Source organism: Phaenicophaeus curvirostris, chromosome 27 (assembly GCF_032191515.1).
Source record: "Phaenicophaeus curvirostris isolate KB17595 chromosome 27, BPBGC_Pcur_1.0, whole genome shotgun sequence".
Taxonomy (NCBI): domain Eukaryota; kingdom Metazoa; phylum Chordata; class Aves; order Cuculiformes; family Cuculidae; genus Phaenicophaeus; species Phaenicophaeus curvirostris.
In genome coordinates, this window is record NC_091418.1 from 6,337,950 (window position 1) to 6,351,840 (window position 13,891).

Sequence of the window (13,891 nt, forward strand, 5' to 3'; positions counted from 1 at the left end):
GAAAGGCTTTGTGCCGTCCCTGCTCTGAGGGGATCCTCAACACGGCCCTGAAGATCTGCACATAGGACACCACCACGAAAACAAAAGAGCTGAATACTAATAAGAGGCTGAACAGGATAAACCCAAACTCCCTCAGGTAAGCATCTGAGCAGGAGAGCTTGAGGATCTGGGGGATCTCACAGAAGAACTGTTCCATTGCATTGCCCTGGCAGAGGGGCAGGGAAAATGTATTGGCCGTGTGCAGCAGAGCAGTGAGAACCCAGCACCCCAGGCAGCTGCTGCCATGTGGACACAAGCTCTGCTGCCCAGGAGGGTCCCGTAGTGCAGGGCTTTGCAGACCTGACTGTTGTCTGACTGTTCTATGATGCTACATCCATGACCTGACTCTTCTATTAACCCTCTGTGATCAGATTCTTCCATGACCTGACTGTTCTACGACTCTTTGATGAACCAACCGTACTATGAAACAATGCATTTCTGATCCTTCTATGGCCAAACCCTCCTAAAATCCAAATAAACTCACAATTCTGTGACTTGACTCTTCCACGGCACAAATATTTTATGGCCTTTTTATGACCTGAATCACCTATGACCTGAATCACCTATGACCCAGATCTGCTACCACAGAATCATAGAATCATAGAATCACCAGGTTGGAAAAGACCCACAGGATCATCGAGTCCAACCATTCCCATCAATCACTAAACCATGTCCCTCAGCACCTCGTCCACCCGTCCCTTAAACACCTCCAGGGAAGGTGACTCAACCCCCTCCCTGGGCAGCCTGTTCCAGTGCCCAATGACCCTTTCCATGAAAATCTTTTTCCTAATGTTCAGCCTAAACCTCCCCAGGCCCAGCTTGAGGCCATTTCCTCTCATCCTGTCCCCTGTCACTCGGGAGAAGAGGCCAGCTCCCTCCTCTCCACAACTTCCTTTCAGGTAGTTGTAGTTTTAGTTTGAGTTTAAAGTTTATATTTAATTTTTTTCAGAATCATAGAATGGTTTGGGTTGGAAGAGACCTTAGAGCCCATCCAGCTCCAGCCCCATTGCCGTGGGCAGGGACACCTCCCACTGGGCTCAAGGCCCCATCCAAGCTGGCCTTGAACACCTCCGGGAGGGGGCAGCCACAGCTTTCTTGGGCAACCTGGGCCACTGCCTCATCACCTTCTTTGAGAACAATTTCTTCCTAATGTCTAACCTGAATCTTCCCTAAGCCTGAAAGCCACCCCATGTAATCCTATCACTCCATGCCCTTGGAAATTTCCCTCCCCATTTTCTTGATGACCAACTTCAAGTGCTAAAGGCACAAATAAGGTCTCCCCGAAGCAGGCTGAGGAAGTTGCAGGAGAAGATCAATATTTCTTTGGAAAATCTCTTGTGAAAGGGCATGGGATTGGTGGAGCTCTCCTCAGGTTGCTCCTCAGCTGGCCAGGGTTTTGCGCGTGCTGCCCCTTGGTGATCCATGAGGGCTGAGCTAAAAATAGTTTAATAGGTGAAAGAAAAAAAGATAAAAAAACCCATAATCCAAACCCAAAACCAATGCAAACACCTTCACTTGCCACCTCCCTCAGGCAGACTGACAATCCATTGGTCTACCACCACCCATCACCTTGAACAATAAAAATCTCCACTCCTTTCCTCTCCTGCCATAGTTTTTATCGCTGAGCGTGGCATCTATGTTATGGGATCTCCCTCTGGTCAGCCGGGGCCTGCTCTCCTGCCTGTCTCCCCCTGACAACTTCTCGCCCACCCCCAGCCCCTCCCTGGGAGGAGCAGAGGGAGCAACAACTGATGCTGCACAAAGGAGACAATTGCTGCCCTCACTCTTTTTAACTGGGAGAATGACCCAATGAGACTCACATTTCAGAAGTGGAGAAACTGGAGAGGCCCTGGAGGAGGTCTGCCAGGATGGAGTTAGGGTCCCACAGCATGAGCAGCCAAGTAAGAGTTTACATCGACCTGGAAAGTTGATGGAGATAAGGTCCCTTTTGCAGTGTCCAATGATATGACAGAAGTGACAGCCACAACCAACCTCTTGGGAGCTTTAGGCTGAGCCTTAGGAAAACTGAAATGCACTGGGAGGAACGTTCCTGTGATCTCCACCTTTGGAAGTCTTCCCAGCCCTGCAAAGCCACAGCCACCCCGGAGGCTGGACTAGAGACTCCCAGCAGGGCTCTCAATCCCGCTAAAACCCCCAAATCCATCCAGCACCCCCCAAAACCCACCTGGACCCGCCCAATCCCCATAAGACCCCCTCAAACCTCCTCCAGGACCCTTTCAATCCCACTAGACCAACCCAAAAGTTAGAAATTACCCGCTTAAACTTCAGGAAAAAGTTCAGATAATAACACCTACCTCTGCAAATTGGCCTGTGGTCACTCCAGGCAGCCAGCACATTTGTCAGCGTATCTCTGACAAGTGATGCTTTTACAACCTTACAGCACGTAATTGTCTTCACAGGGAAACTGTACATTTGCACCCACGCTCGGAACAAAAAGGAGAGGAAGGAGAAAAGAATTATAACATACTTTAAATATCTCTCTGCCAAAATGAACATAAATGTCACCAAATGACAATATTTCTAGGTCCAAACAAAAAATTAAGGGTGAGAAATTCTGCTCCATCATTTCTATATTCATAAGAAACTATTGATACCATAAAGAAAAGGTCTACCATTTAGTTTGTCCACCTTTTAAAGAAGCAAAACCGGGAATATAAAGCAATGGCGATACTAAGTTTCATCCTTCAAACTACGACTTCAATAAATGCATTTTGCGATATATTTTTTAAAAGAATATATAACCGCTATTCTTTCAGGCAACAAAATTTACTTCATGAATAATTTCAATCCCTCCCTAAAGGCCTAACTGAGAAAATAAATAGTTAGATGTACAACTAAGAAATATTAATTTCAGTAAATTGTAATAATTCATTAAATATTCCTGATCTTTTTGAAATTTCCTGTTAAAACACATGCTAAATGATAACTATTATTAGAATGGAGATTGAGTGTTACACTTATAACTTTGAAATGTGTCTCTTTCAAATGATTTGTAACCTTTATTTTAATGATAATTTTTTTCTGAACGTTGACCAATATTTATGAGGAATTACAGAAAAAGCATGTGGTTCCTGCGTATCTTAAAAAGAGCTTTTCTAAAAAGTATTTACATTCCTGCTTCCATTTATAATCAGTGACATTCTCTGTTCCCCATCATAATAAACAGATTTTGTTGTAAGATTACTTGCCTTTTTTTCATCCGTGTCCCCTCGAGGAGCCAAGCAGGGAGCCCAGATGAGCTCAGCAAACGCAGGGGTCGCCAGCACCGCGGGTGAGAGTCCTCTTTGTCCGTAACGTGGCCACGTGTGCTGCATCTCAGTGACGGAGGCTGACAGTGCTGGCTCCTCCCCATCACAGCCACCTTTCTGCTTGTGTGTTGTCAGGCGCCTTAGCTAACGGCAACGAGAGTTACTGCCTCCATAACCGGGAAACCACCACCCCACCTTAACCACTACTGCATAGCCTAAAGGGGAAAATTTGTGTGCCTACTACCCATCCAAATAAAGTATTCGAAAAATAACTAAAAGCCTTATCAGTCACCTTGAGGTGATCACAGTGCTGCTCTCATCGTGCATCTCTCACAGCAGCTGCTGGTGGATGATCTCCCACACCATCCTCTTCCGGAAGTAAGGCATGTGACTCTGGAAAGAAAAGGAAAAATCCTTTAAACACAAAGACAATGCAGAAAATAGGCACAAACATCTAACAGGGGAAAATGCACTTCTCCAGAAGACATAAGGGCCAGGTATCCAAAACCCACCGACTGCGGCATCTCGTGTAGTGAAGCAGGAAGCAGACACCATATGTAACGATGGAGAACACAAGCAATGCAGCTCTATGGATCAGCCAAAGCTTATTTTTCAGGTTCCACCAACACAGTAGGATAGGACAAAATCCTTTTAAGAGGCTCTGCTGTGATGTTTTGCACGGGGCACAGACACATCTGCAGTCACAAAATTCACTGGCACAATATTGTGAGGGAGAGAAAAAGAGAGAGGAGTGAGCTGTCTATCCGTAGTGTCCCATGGAATTGGTCTGGATAAGAGACACACACAGAGCTAAATGACACGAGAACAGTGATTATAAGAGAAACTACCTGGTCACATCTCCTCTCGGAGGCACCTGTGAGCTGCAAAACATCTCCATCTTTGAAACCTGCACAGAAAAGCAGTCTTATGAGAACAAGAAGCCAGCTTTCATTTACCATCAGATGCACAAAGTGCTTGCTTCCTGGGTGATAAATACAAAAAAAACCTGGTAATGACGACTGCACGGTCAGGAAGTTTGAACTTGGGCAGTTTCATAGAATATCATAGAACTGTTTGGCTGGAAAAGACCTTTGAGACCATCAAATGCAACCCATACTTTTCCACTCCTAAACCAGATCCCTGAGCACCTCCTGTTCTATGTCTTTATCAATGACCTGGATGAAGGCATTGAGTGCACCCTGAGCAAGTTTGCGGACGACACTAAGCTGGGTGGAAGTGTTGATCTGCTGGAGGGTCGGGAGGCTCTGCAAAGGGATCTGAACAGGCTGGATTCATGGGCTGAGACCAACAGATGAGGTTTAACAAGGCCACGTGCTGGGTCCTGCACTTGGGGCACAACAACCCTAAGCAGTGCTACAGACTGGGAGAAGCCTGGCTGGAAAGCTGCCTGGAGGAGAGGGACCTGAGGGTGTTGGTTGACAGCGACTGAATATGAGCCAGCAGTGGCCCAGGTGGCCAAGAAGGCCAATGGCATCTTGGCTTGGATCAGAAACGGTGTGACCAGCAGGTCCAGGGAGGTTCTTCTCCCTCTGGACTCGGCACTGGTGAGATCGCTCCTTGAATCCTGGGTTCAGTTCTGGGCCCCTCACCACAAGAAAGATGTTGAGGCTCTGGAGCGAGACCAGAGAAAAGCAACGAAGCTGGTGAGGGGGCTGGAAAACAGGTCTTAGGAGGAGCGGCTGAGAGAGCTGGGGGTGTTTAGCCTGGAGAAGAGGAGGCTGAGGGGAGACTGCATTGCTCTCTATAACTACCTGAAAGGAGGTTGTAGAGAGGAGGGAGCTGGGCTCTTCTCCCAAGTGACAGGGGACAGGACGAGAGGGAATGGCCTCAAGCTCCGCCAGGGGAGATATAGGCTGGACATTAGGAAAAAATTTTTCACAGAAAGGGTCATTGGGCACTGGAACAGGCTGCCCAGGGAGGTGGTTGATTCACCTTCCCTGGAGGGGTTTAAGGCACGGCTGGACGAGGTGCTGAGGGGCGTGGTTTAGTGTTTGATAGGAATGGTTGTACTCGATGATCCGGTGGGTCTTTTCCAACCTGGTTATTCTATGATTCTATGATTCTATCTCTGAGCAGCCTGGTCCAGTGGAAGGTGTCCCTGTCCGTGGCCAGAGGGTGGGACTGCATAGAGTTAGCTGACATGATTCTGAAGCTCTGCTGTCACTGAAACAGCCACGCACAGCACTAGAAATGAATTAAAGGCTGACAACTCCCAGTCAAGCAAGGGGTGCCTGAGGGTGAGCAGCAATATATCGCGCTCCGCTGCTGCAAACAGCCACGTGCTGTGACGTTCTGCACGGGGCAGACTCACATCTGCAGCCATAAACATCACCGGCACAATATTGTGTCTTGAGGGCCATTTTGGAACATTTTTCAGTACACCCGAATGCTTCCAAAGGCATTGTAGCCAGTAGCTACTGTTGGGGGTGGTGCTGTCCCTTGCTTTCTTTCCCTTTCCTCCCAGAGCCACCTCATTCCATTCTAGGATCTGACAGAAGCTACACCAGCACAAACACGCGGCCTGGTGCAGATTTCCTTAGAAACAGGAATGGATTAATTGCACACCAGCACTGACAAATCTCTTCAGCAAAATCTATACTCTCAAGACTTATGGGAACACGCGATTTGGATGTGCAGAAATTCTTAAACAGGGAGAGGACACATCTGGGACAGCTGATTTCAAATTACCAAAAAGATATCCCATACCATATGATGTTGTTCTGATCTATATAAGTTGAGAGAACATAGAGGAAAGGGGAGACATTCATACTTACGGTGTTTGTTTACGCCAGTACGTACTATCTGTGATGGAGCCTTGCATTCCTGGAGATGGCTGACCACTTGCCTGCAGATAGAAAGCAGTGAACGAATTCCTCAATTTGCTTTGCTTACACATGCAGCTTCTGCTTTAGTTGTCAAACTGTCTTTATCTGAGCCCACGAGGTTTCTTGCTATTACCCTTCCAAGCCTTTCTCCTGTCCCACTGGAGGGAAGCAAGCAAGCGAATGTGTGGAGCTGAGCTGACTGCCAGGTTTAACCCACAACGCTGCCTTATACAGTGCCAAGCTTGTTCTCGCACCATGCGTTTCCCATTGCCCACACCTCCCTGGATAGGCCCTTCCATTCCTACTCACATTAAAAGAAAGTCAGCGTCCACAAAGAAATTACGAGGCTTTGCTGTTTGGCCTGTCTCTCAGCAGCTTCATGCAGAAATTAGGTAGCCATGGCACAAAAGGTCCTTCTGAGGGGAAAAAAAAAAAAAAAAAAAGTTAGAACCCCAGAAACTAGAAATACGAGTAAACTGTTTGTTCCAGCACTGACAGAGTCACCAGTAGAGTTCTGGAACGAGCTGTGCTGTTGAACACATTCACAGTCAATCTGGAAAACCGTAATAGAAGTAGAGTGAGAAAGTTTATTAATGAGAAATGCCTTTCTCAAAATGGGAGCAACAAGGTTCTGCTGTGAAAAAAACAGAAGAGTCTTATAACATGGAGTGGCTAGCAGACGAAATTTGATGTAGATAAATATTAAATAATGCACGAGGCAAAAATAATTACAACTCCACACATAACAAGATGCATCTCTGGGTCTTGGTAAATGCATAGCCCTTGTATTTCTTTTAAAATCTGAAGAAAGATGAAAGAAACTATAACGAAGGAAATCTCACTGGTAAGAGCAAATAACTGTTTATTCACAGATCCTAACTGAAAAGACACTAGCACAGAAATAAAAACCAGAAATAGAGGAGATTGTTCATATTAAGTGAACTTTGGTTAACTTAATGCAATGCAGGACCCAGTAGGTCTTTTCCAACCTGGTGATTTATGATCCTGTGACTCTATCCTATGTTTAACTTTACTGTAAAGTAGCTTATGAGATTTCATGAGCATTTCGTTCACAAATCAAATTCTATGCGAAAACATTTTGAAATGAATCTATTTCTATTTGTTTTACAGAAGCTGTCTTTTCTGTTTGCTGAAATCTAGGCCTTTTTTGTTCTTTTAATTGATTCTGGCTACAGTTAGAATGGTGCACAGAGCACTTGTTTCTTAGAAGCAGGTTTTTTGCTTCAAAGAGGTCTAAGCTCAGTTCTCCTCAGGTTTTAGTCTGCTATTAAAGCCTATGAAGATGTTAAATATCTGAAGTGAAATTCTGAAATGCACAGTTTTCTTTGACAGTACAGGAATTTGAAGCCTAAAGTATGTAAATAAATAGCACATATCAAAACTACAAAGGTAAATAGATAGCTCATGACACAGAAGAAACAATATATGACAAGAAACTTCCACGGAAAGCATTTGAAGTTCTGTACTTACACATACAACACCGTTCTGGAATCATCAACTCAGCCAGCATCTCCAACAGTAAGAGTATCACAGCCTCTTTCCAGTTCAAACTCTTCAAAAGCAGCTTTATGACCTATTCAAATGAAATGTCAGTTATTTCCTAATATACCCACAGCTTACCTGATCTGCCCCAAGCTTAAAAGAAATTACTTGGGGACCATAAATCAAGTCACAGAGCACTCATCATTTCAATTAGTCTTATATGGTTTGAGAAAGAGACACAGAAAAAGCAGAAGTGGGGAAACTTTCTATACTGTTTTTGAAGCATCATTTCCTAAAGAAACCAGGAACTGGTGATAATTGTTCTTGTAATTGAAAAGTTATTATAGACATCAGTAAAACTGTTTTTCCTTTTTACTAGAGTAACTATGTAAAAATGAGGCAGCACAATATTGGAAGTACAGGAAGTTAAAAACTGGTCTCTTGAATTCTATAACAACAAGATGGCAGGTGTGAACAATCAATTCATAAGAAGGTAGAGAAGTGTCACGCACGGAAACACAGAAGTGGAAATTTCCTTACAGAAAAGGAAATTTCATTACCCTTTCACCCTTCCAAGCCTTTCTCCTGTCCCACTGGAGGGAAGCAAGCAAGCAAATGTGTGGAGCTGAGCTGACTGCCAGGTTTAACCCACAACGCTGCCTTATACAGTGCCAAGCTTGTTCTCGCACCATGCGTTTCCCATTGCCCACACCTCCCTGGCTAGGCCCTTCCATTCCTACTCACATTAAAAGAAAGTCAGCGTCCACAAAGAAATTACGAGGCTTTGCTGTTTGGCCTGTCTCTCAGCAGCTTCATGCAGAAATTAGGTAGCCATGGCACAAAAGGTCCTTCTGAGGGGAAAAAAAAAAAAAAAAAAAAAGTTAGAACCCCAGAAACTAGAAATACGAGTAAACTGTTTGTTCCAGCACTGACAGAGTCACCAGTAGAGTTCTGGAACGAGCTGTGCTGTTGAACACATTCACAGTCAATCTGGAAAACCGTAATAGAAGTAGAGTGAGAAAGTTTATTAATGAGAAATGCCTTTCTCAAAATGGGAGCAACAAGGTTCTGCTGTGAAAAAAACAGAAGAGTGTTATAACATGGAGTGGCTAGCAGACGAAATTTGATGTAGATAAATATTAAATAATGCACGAGGCAAAAATAATTACAACTCCACACATAACAAGATGCATCTCTGGGTCTTGGTAAATGCACAGCCCTTGTATTTCTTTTAAAATCTGAAGAAAGATGAAAGAAACTATAACTAAGGAAATCTCACTGGTAAGAGCAAATAACTGTTTATTCACAGATCCTAACTGAAAAGACACTAGCACAGAAATAAAAACCAGAAATAGAGGAGATTGTTCATATTAAGTGAACTTTGGTTAACTTAATGCAATGCAGGACCCAGTAGGTCTTTTCAAACCTGGTGATTTATGATCCTGTGACTCTATCCTATGTTTAACTTTACTGTAAAGTAGCCTATGAGATTTCATGAGCATTTCGTTTACAAATCAAATTCTATGCGAAAACATTTTGAAATGAATCTATTTCTATTTGTTTTACAGAAGCTGTCTTTTCTGTTTGCTGAAATCTAGGCCTTTTTTGTTCTTTTAATTGATTCTGGCTACAGTTAGAGTGGTGCACAGAGCACTTGTTTCTTAGAAGCAGGTGTTTTGCTTCAAAGAGGTCTAAGCTCAGTTCTCCTCAGGTTTTAGTCTGCTATTAAAGCCTATGAAGATGTTAAATATCTGAAGTGACATTCTGAAATGCACAGTTTTCTTGGACAGTACAGGAATTTGAAGCCTAAAGTATGTAAATAAATAGCACATATCAAAACTACAAAGGTAAATAGATAGCTCATGACACAGAAGAAACAATATATGACAAGAAACTTCCACGGAAAGCATTTGAAGTTCTGTACTTACACAGACAACACCGTTCTGGAATCATCAACTCAGCCAGCATCTCCAACAGTAAGAGTATCACAGCCTCTTTCCAGTTCAAACTCTTCAAAAGCAGCTTTATGACCTATTCAAATGAAATGTCAGTTATTTCCTAATATACCCACAGCTTACCTGATCTGCCCCAAGCTTAAAAGAAATTACTTGGGGACCATAAATCAAGTCACAGAGCACTCATCATTTCAATTAGTCTTATATGGTTTGAGAAAGAGACATAGAAAAAGCAGAAGTGGGGAAACTTTCTATACTGTTTTTGAAGCATCATTTCCTAAAGAAACCAGGAACTGGTGATAATTGTTCTTGTAATTGGAAAGTTATTATAGACATCAGTAAAACTGTTTTTCCTTTTTACTAGAGTAACTATGTAAAAATGAGGCAGCACAATATTGGAAGTACAGGAAGTTAAAAACTGGTCTCTTGAATTCTATAACAACAAGATGGCAGGTGTGAACAATCAATTCATAAGAAGGTAGAGAAGTGTCACGCACGGAAATACAGAAGTGGAAATTTCCTTACAGAAAAGGAAATTTCATCACCCTTTTACCCTTCCAAGCCTTTCTCCTGTCCCACTGGAGGGAAGCAAGCAAGCAAATGTGTGGAGCTGAGCTGACTGCCAGGTTTAACCCACAACGCTGCCTTATACAGTGCCAAGCTTGTTCTCGCACCATGCATTTCCCATTGCCCACACCTCCCTGGATAGGCCCTTCCATTCCTACTCACATTAAAAGAAAGTCAGCGTCCACAAAGAAATTACGAGGCTTTGCTGTTTGGCCTGTCTCTCAGCAGCTTCATGCAGAAATTAGGTAGCCATGGCACAAAAGGTCTTTCTGAGGGGGGGAAAAAAAAAAAAAAAAAAGTTAGAACCCCAGAAACTAGAAATACGAGTAAACTGTTTGTTCCAGCACTGACAGAGTCACCAGTAGAGTTCTGGAATGAGCTGTGCTGTTGAACACATTCACAGACAATCTGGAAAACCGTAATAGAAGTAGAGTGAGAAAGTTTATTAATGAGAAATGCCTTTCTCAAAATGGGAGCAACAAGGTTCTGCTGTGAAAAAAAACAGAGGAGTCTTATAACATGGAGTGGCTAGCAGACGAAATTTGATGTAGATAAATATTAAATAATGCACGAGGCAAAAATAATTACAACTCCACACATAAAAAGATGCATCTCTGGGTCTTGGTAAATGCATAGCCCTTGTATTTCTTTTAAAATCTGAAGAAAGATGAAAGAAACTATAACTAAGGAAATCTCACTGGTAAGAGCAAATAACTGTTTATTCACAGATCCTAACTGAAAAGACACTAGCACAGAAATAAAAACCAGAAATAGAGGAGATTATTCATATTAAGTGAACTTTGGTTAACTTAATGCAATGCAGGACCCAGTAGGTCTTTTCCAACCTGGTGATTTATGATCCTGTGACTCTATCCTATGTTTAACTTTACTGTAAAGTAGCCTATGAGATTTCACGAGCATTTCGTTCACAAATCAAATTCTATGCGAAAACATTTTGAAATGAATCTATTTCTATTTTTTTTACAGAAGCTGTCTTTTCTGTTTGCTGAAATCTAGGCCTTTTTTGTTCTTTTAATTGATTCTGGCTACAGTTAGAGTGGTGCACAGAGCACTTGTTTCTTAGAAGCAGGTGTTTTGCTTCAAAGAGGTCTAAGCTCAGTTCTCCTCAGGTTTTAGTCTGCTATTAAAGCCTATGAAGATGTTAAATATCTGAAGTGAAATTCTGAAATGCACAGTTTTCTTGGACAGTACAGGAATTTGAAGCCTAAAGTATGTAAATAAATAGCACATATCAAAACTACAAAGGTAAATAGATAGCTCATGACACAGAAGAAACAATATATGACAAGAAACTTCCCCGGAAAGCATTTGAAGTTCTGTACTTACACATACAACACCGTTCTGGAATCATCAACTCAGCCAGCATCTCCAACAGTAAGAGTATCACAGCCTCTTTCCAGTTCAAACTCTTCAAAAGCAGCTTTATGACCTATTCAAATGAAATGTCAGTTATTTCCTAATATACCCACAGCTTACCTGATCTGCCCCAAGCTTAAAAGAAATTACTTGGGGACCATAAATCAAGTCACAGAGCACTCATCATTTCAATTAGTCTTATATGGTTTGAGAAAGAGACATAGAAAAAGCAGAAGTGGGGAAACTTTCTATACTGTTTTTGAAGCATCATTTCCTAAAGAAACCAGGAACTGGTGATAATTGTTCTTGTAATTGGAAAGTTATTATAGACATCAGTAAAACTGTTTTTCCTTTTTACTAGAGTAACTATGTAAAAATGAGGCAGCACAATATTGGAAGTACAGGAAGTTAAAAACTGGTCTCTTGAATTCTATAACAACAAGATGGCAGGTGTGAACAATCAATTCATAAGAAGGTAGAGAAGTGTCACGCACGGAAATACAGAAGTGGAAATTTCCTTACAGAAAAGGAAATTTCATCACCCTTTTACCCTTCCAAGCCTTTCTCCTGTCCCACTGGAGGGAAGCAAGCAAGCGAATGTGTGGAGCTGAGCTGACTGCCAGGTTTAACCCACAACGCTGCCTTATACAGTGCCAAGCTTGTTCTCGCACCATGCGTTTCCCATTGCCCACACCTCCCTGGATAGGCCCTTCCATTCCTACTCACATTAAAAGAAAGTCAGCGTCCACAAAGAAATTACGAGGCTTTGCTGTTTGGCCTGTCTCTCAGCAGCTTCATGCAGAAATTAGGTAGCCATGGCACAAAAGGTCTTTCTGACGGGAAAAAAAAAACAAAACACAAACGTTAGAACCCCAGAAACTAGAAATACGAGTAAACTCTTTGTTCCGGCACTGACAGAGTCACCAGTAGAGTTCTGGAACGAGCTGTGCTGTTGAACACATTCACAGTCAATCTGGAAAACCGTAATAGAAGTAGAGTGAGAAAGTTTATTAATGAGAAATGCCTTTCTCAAAATGGGAGCAACAAGGTTCTGCTGTGAAAAAACCAGAAGAGTCTTATAACATGGAGTGGCTAGCAGACGAAATTTGATGTAGATAAATATTAAATAATGCACGAGGCAAAAATAATTACAACTCCACACATAACAAGATGCATCTCTGGGTCTTGGTAAATGCATAGCCCTTCTATTTCTTTTAAAATCTGAAGAAAGATGAAAGAAACTATAACTAAGGAAATCTCACTGGTAAGAGCAAATAACTGTTTATTCACAGATCCTAACTGAAAAGACACTAGCACAGAAATAAAAACCAGAAATAGAGGAGATTGTTCATATTAAGTGAACTTTGGTTAACTTAATGCAATGCAGGACCCAGTAGGTCTTTTCCAACCTGGTGATTTATGATCCTGTGACTCTATCCTATGTTTAACTTTACTGTAAAGTAGCCTATGAGATTTCATGAGCATTTCGTTCACAAATCAAATTCTATGCGAAAACATTTTGAAATGAATCTATTTCTATTTGTTTTACAGAAGCTGTCTTTTCTGTTTGCTGAAATCTAGGCCTTTTTTGTTCTTTTAATTGATTCTGGCTACAGTTAGAGTGGTGCACAGAGCACTTGTTTCTTAGAAGCAGGTGTTTTGCTTCAAAGAGGTCTAAGCTCAGTTCTCCTCAGGTTTTAGTCTGCTATTAAAGCCTATGAAGATGTTAAATATCTGAAGTGAAATTCTGAAATGGACAGTTTTCTTGGACAGTACAGGAATTTGAAGCCTAAAGTATGTAAATAAATAGCACATATCAAAACTACAAAGGTAAATAGATAGCTCATGACACAGAAGAAACAATATATGACAAGAAACTTCCCCGGAAAGCATTTGAAGTTCTGTACTTACACATACAACACCGTTCTGGAATCATCAACTCAGCCAGCATCTCCAACAGTAAGAGTATCACAGCCTCTTTCCAGTTCAAACTCTTCAAAAGCAGCTTTATGACCTATTCAAATGAAATGTCAGTTATTTCCTAATATACCCACAGCTTACCTGATCTGCCCCAAGCTTAAAAGAAATTACTTGGGGACCATAAATCAAGTCACAGAGCACTCATCATTTCAATTAGTCTTATATGGTTTGAGAAAGAGACATAGAAAAAGCAGAAGTGGGGAAACTTTCTATACTGTTTTTGAAGCATCATTTCCTAAAGAAACCAGGAACTGGTGATAATTGTTCTTGTAATTGGAAAGTTATTATAGACATCAGTAAAACTGTTTTTCCTTTTTACTAGAGTAACTATGTAAAAATGAGGCAGCACAATATT

General features: G+C 42.0%; 1 long non-coding RNA gene across 1 annotated transcript; it reads right to left on the reverse strand.

Moving 5' to 3' along the window:
• Positions 1–890: 890 nt before the first annotated feature.
• Positions 891–3,235, reverse strand: LOC138731627 (uncharacterized). Its single transcript, XR_011339181.1, has 3 exons — positions 2,355–3,235; positions 1,860–1,958; positions 891–1,473 (listed from the first exon to the last, which is right to left on the reverse strand). It is a non-coding gene; the product is annotated as an uncharacterized lncRNA (long non-coding RNA).
• Positions 3,236–13,891: the final 10,656 nt, after the last annotated feature.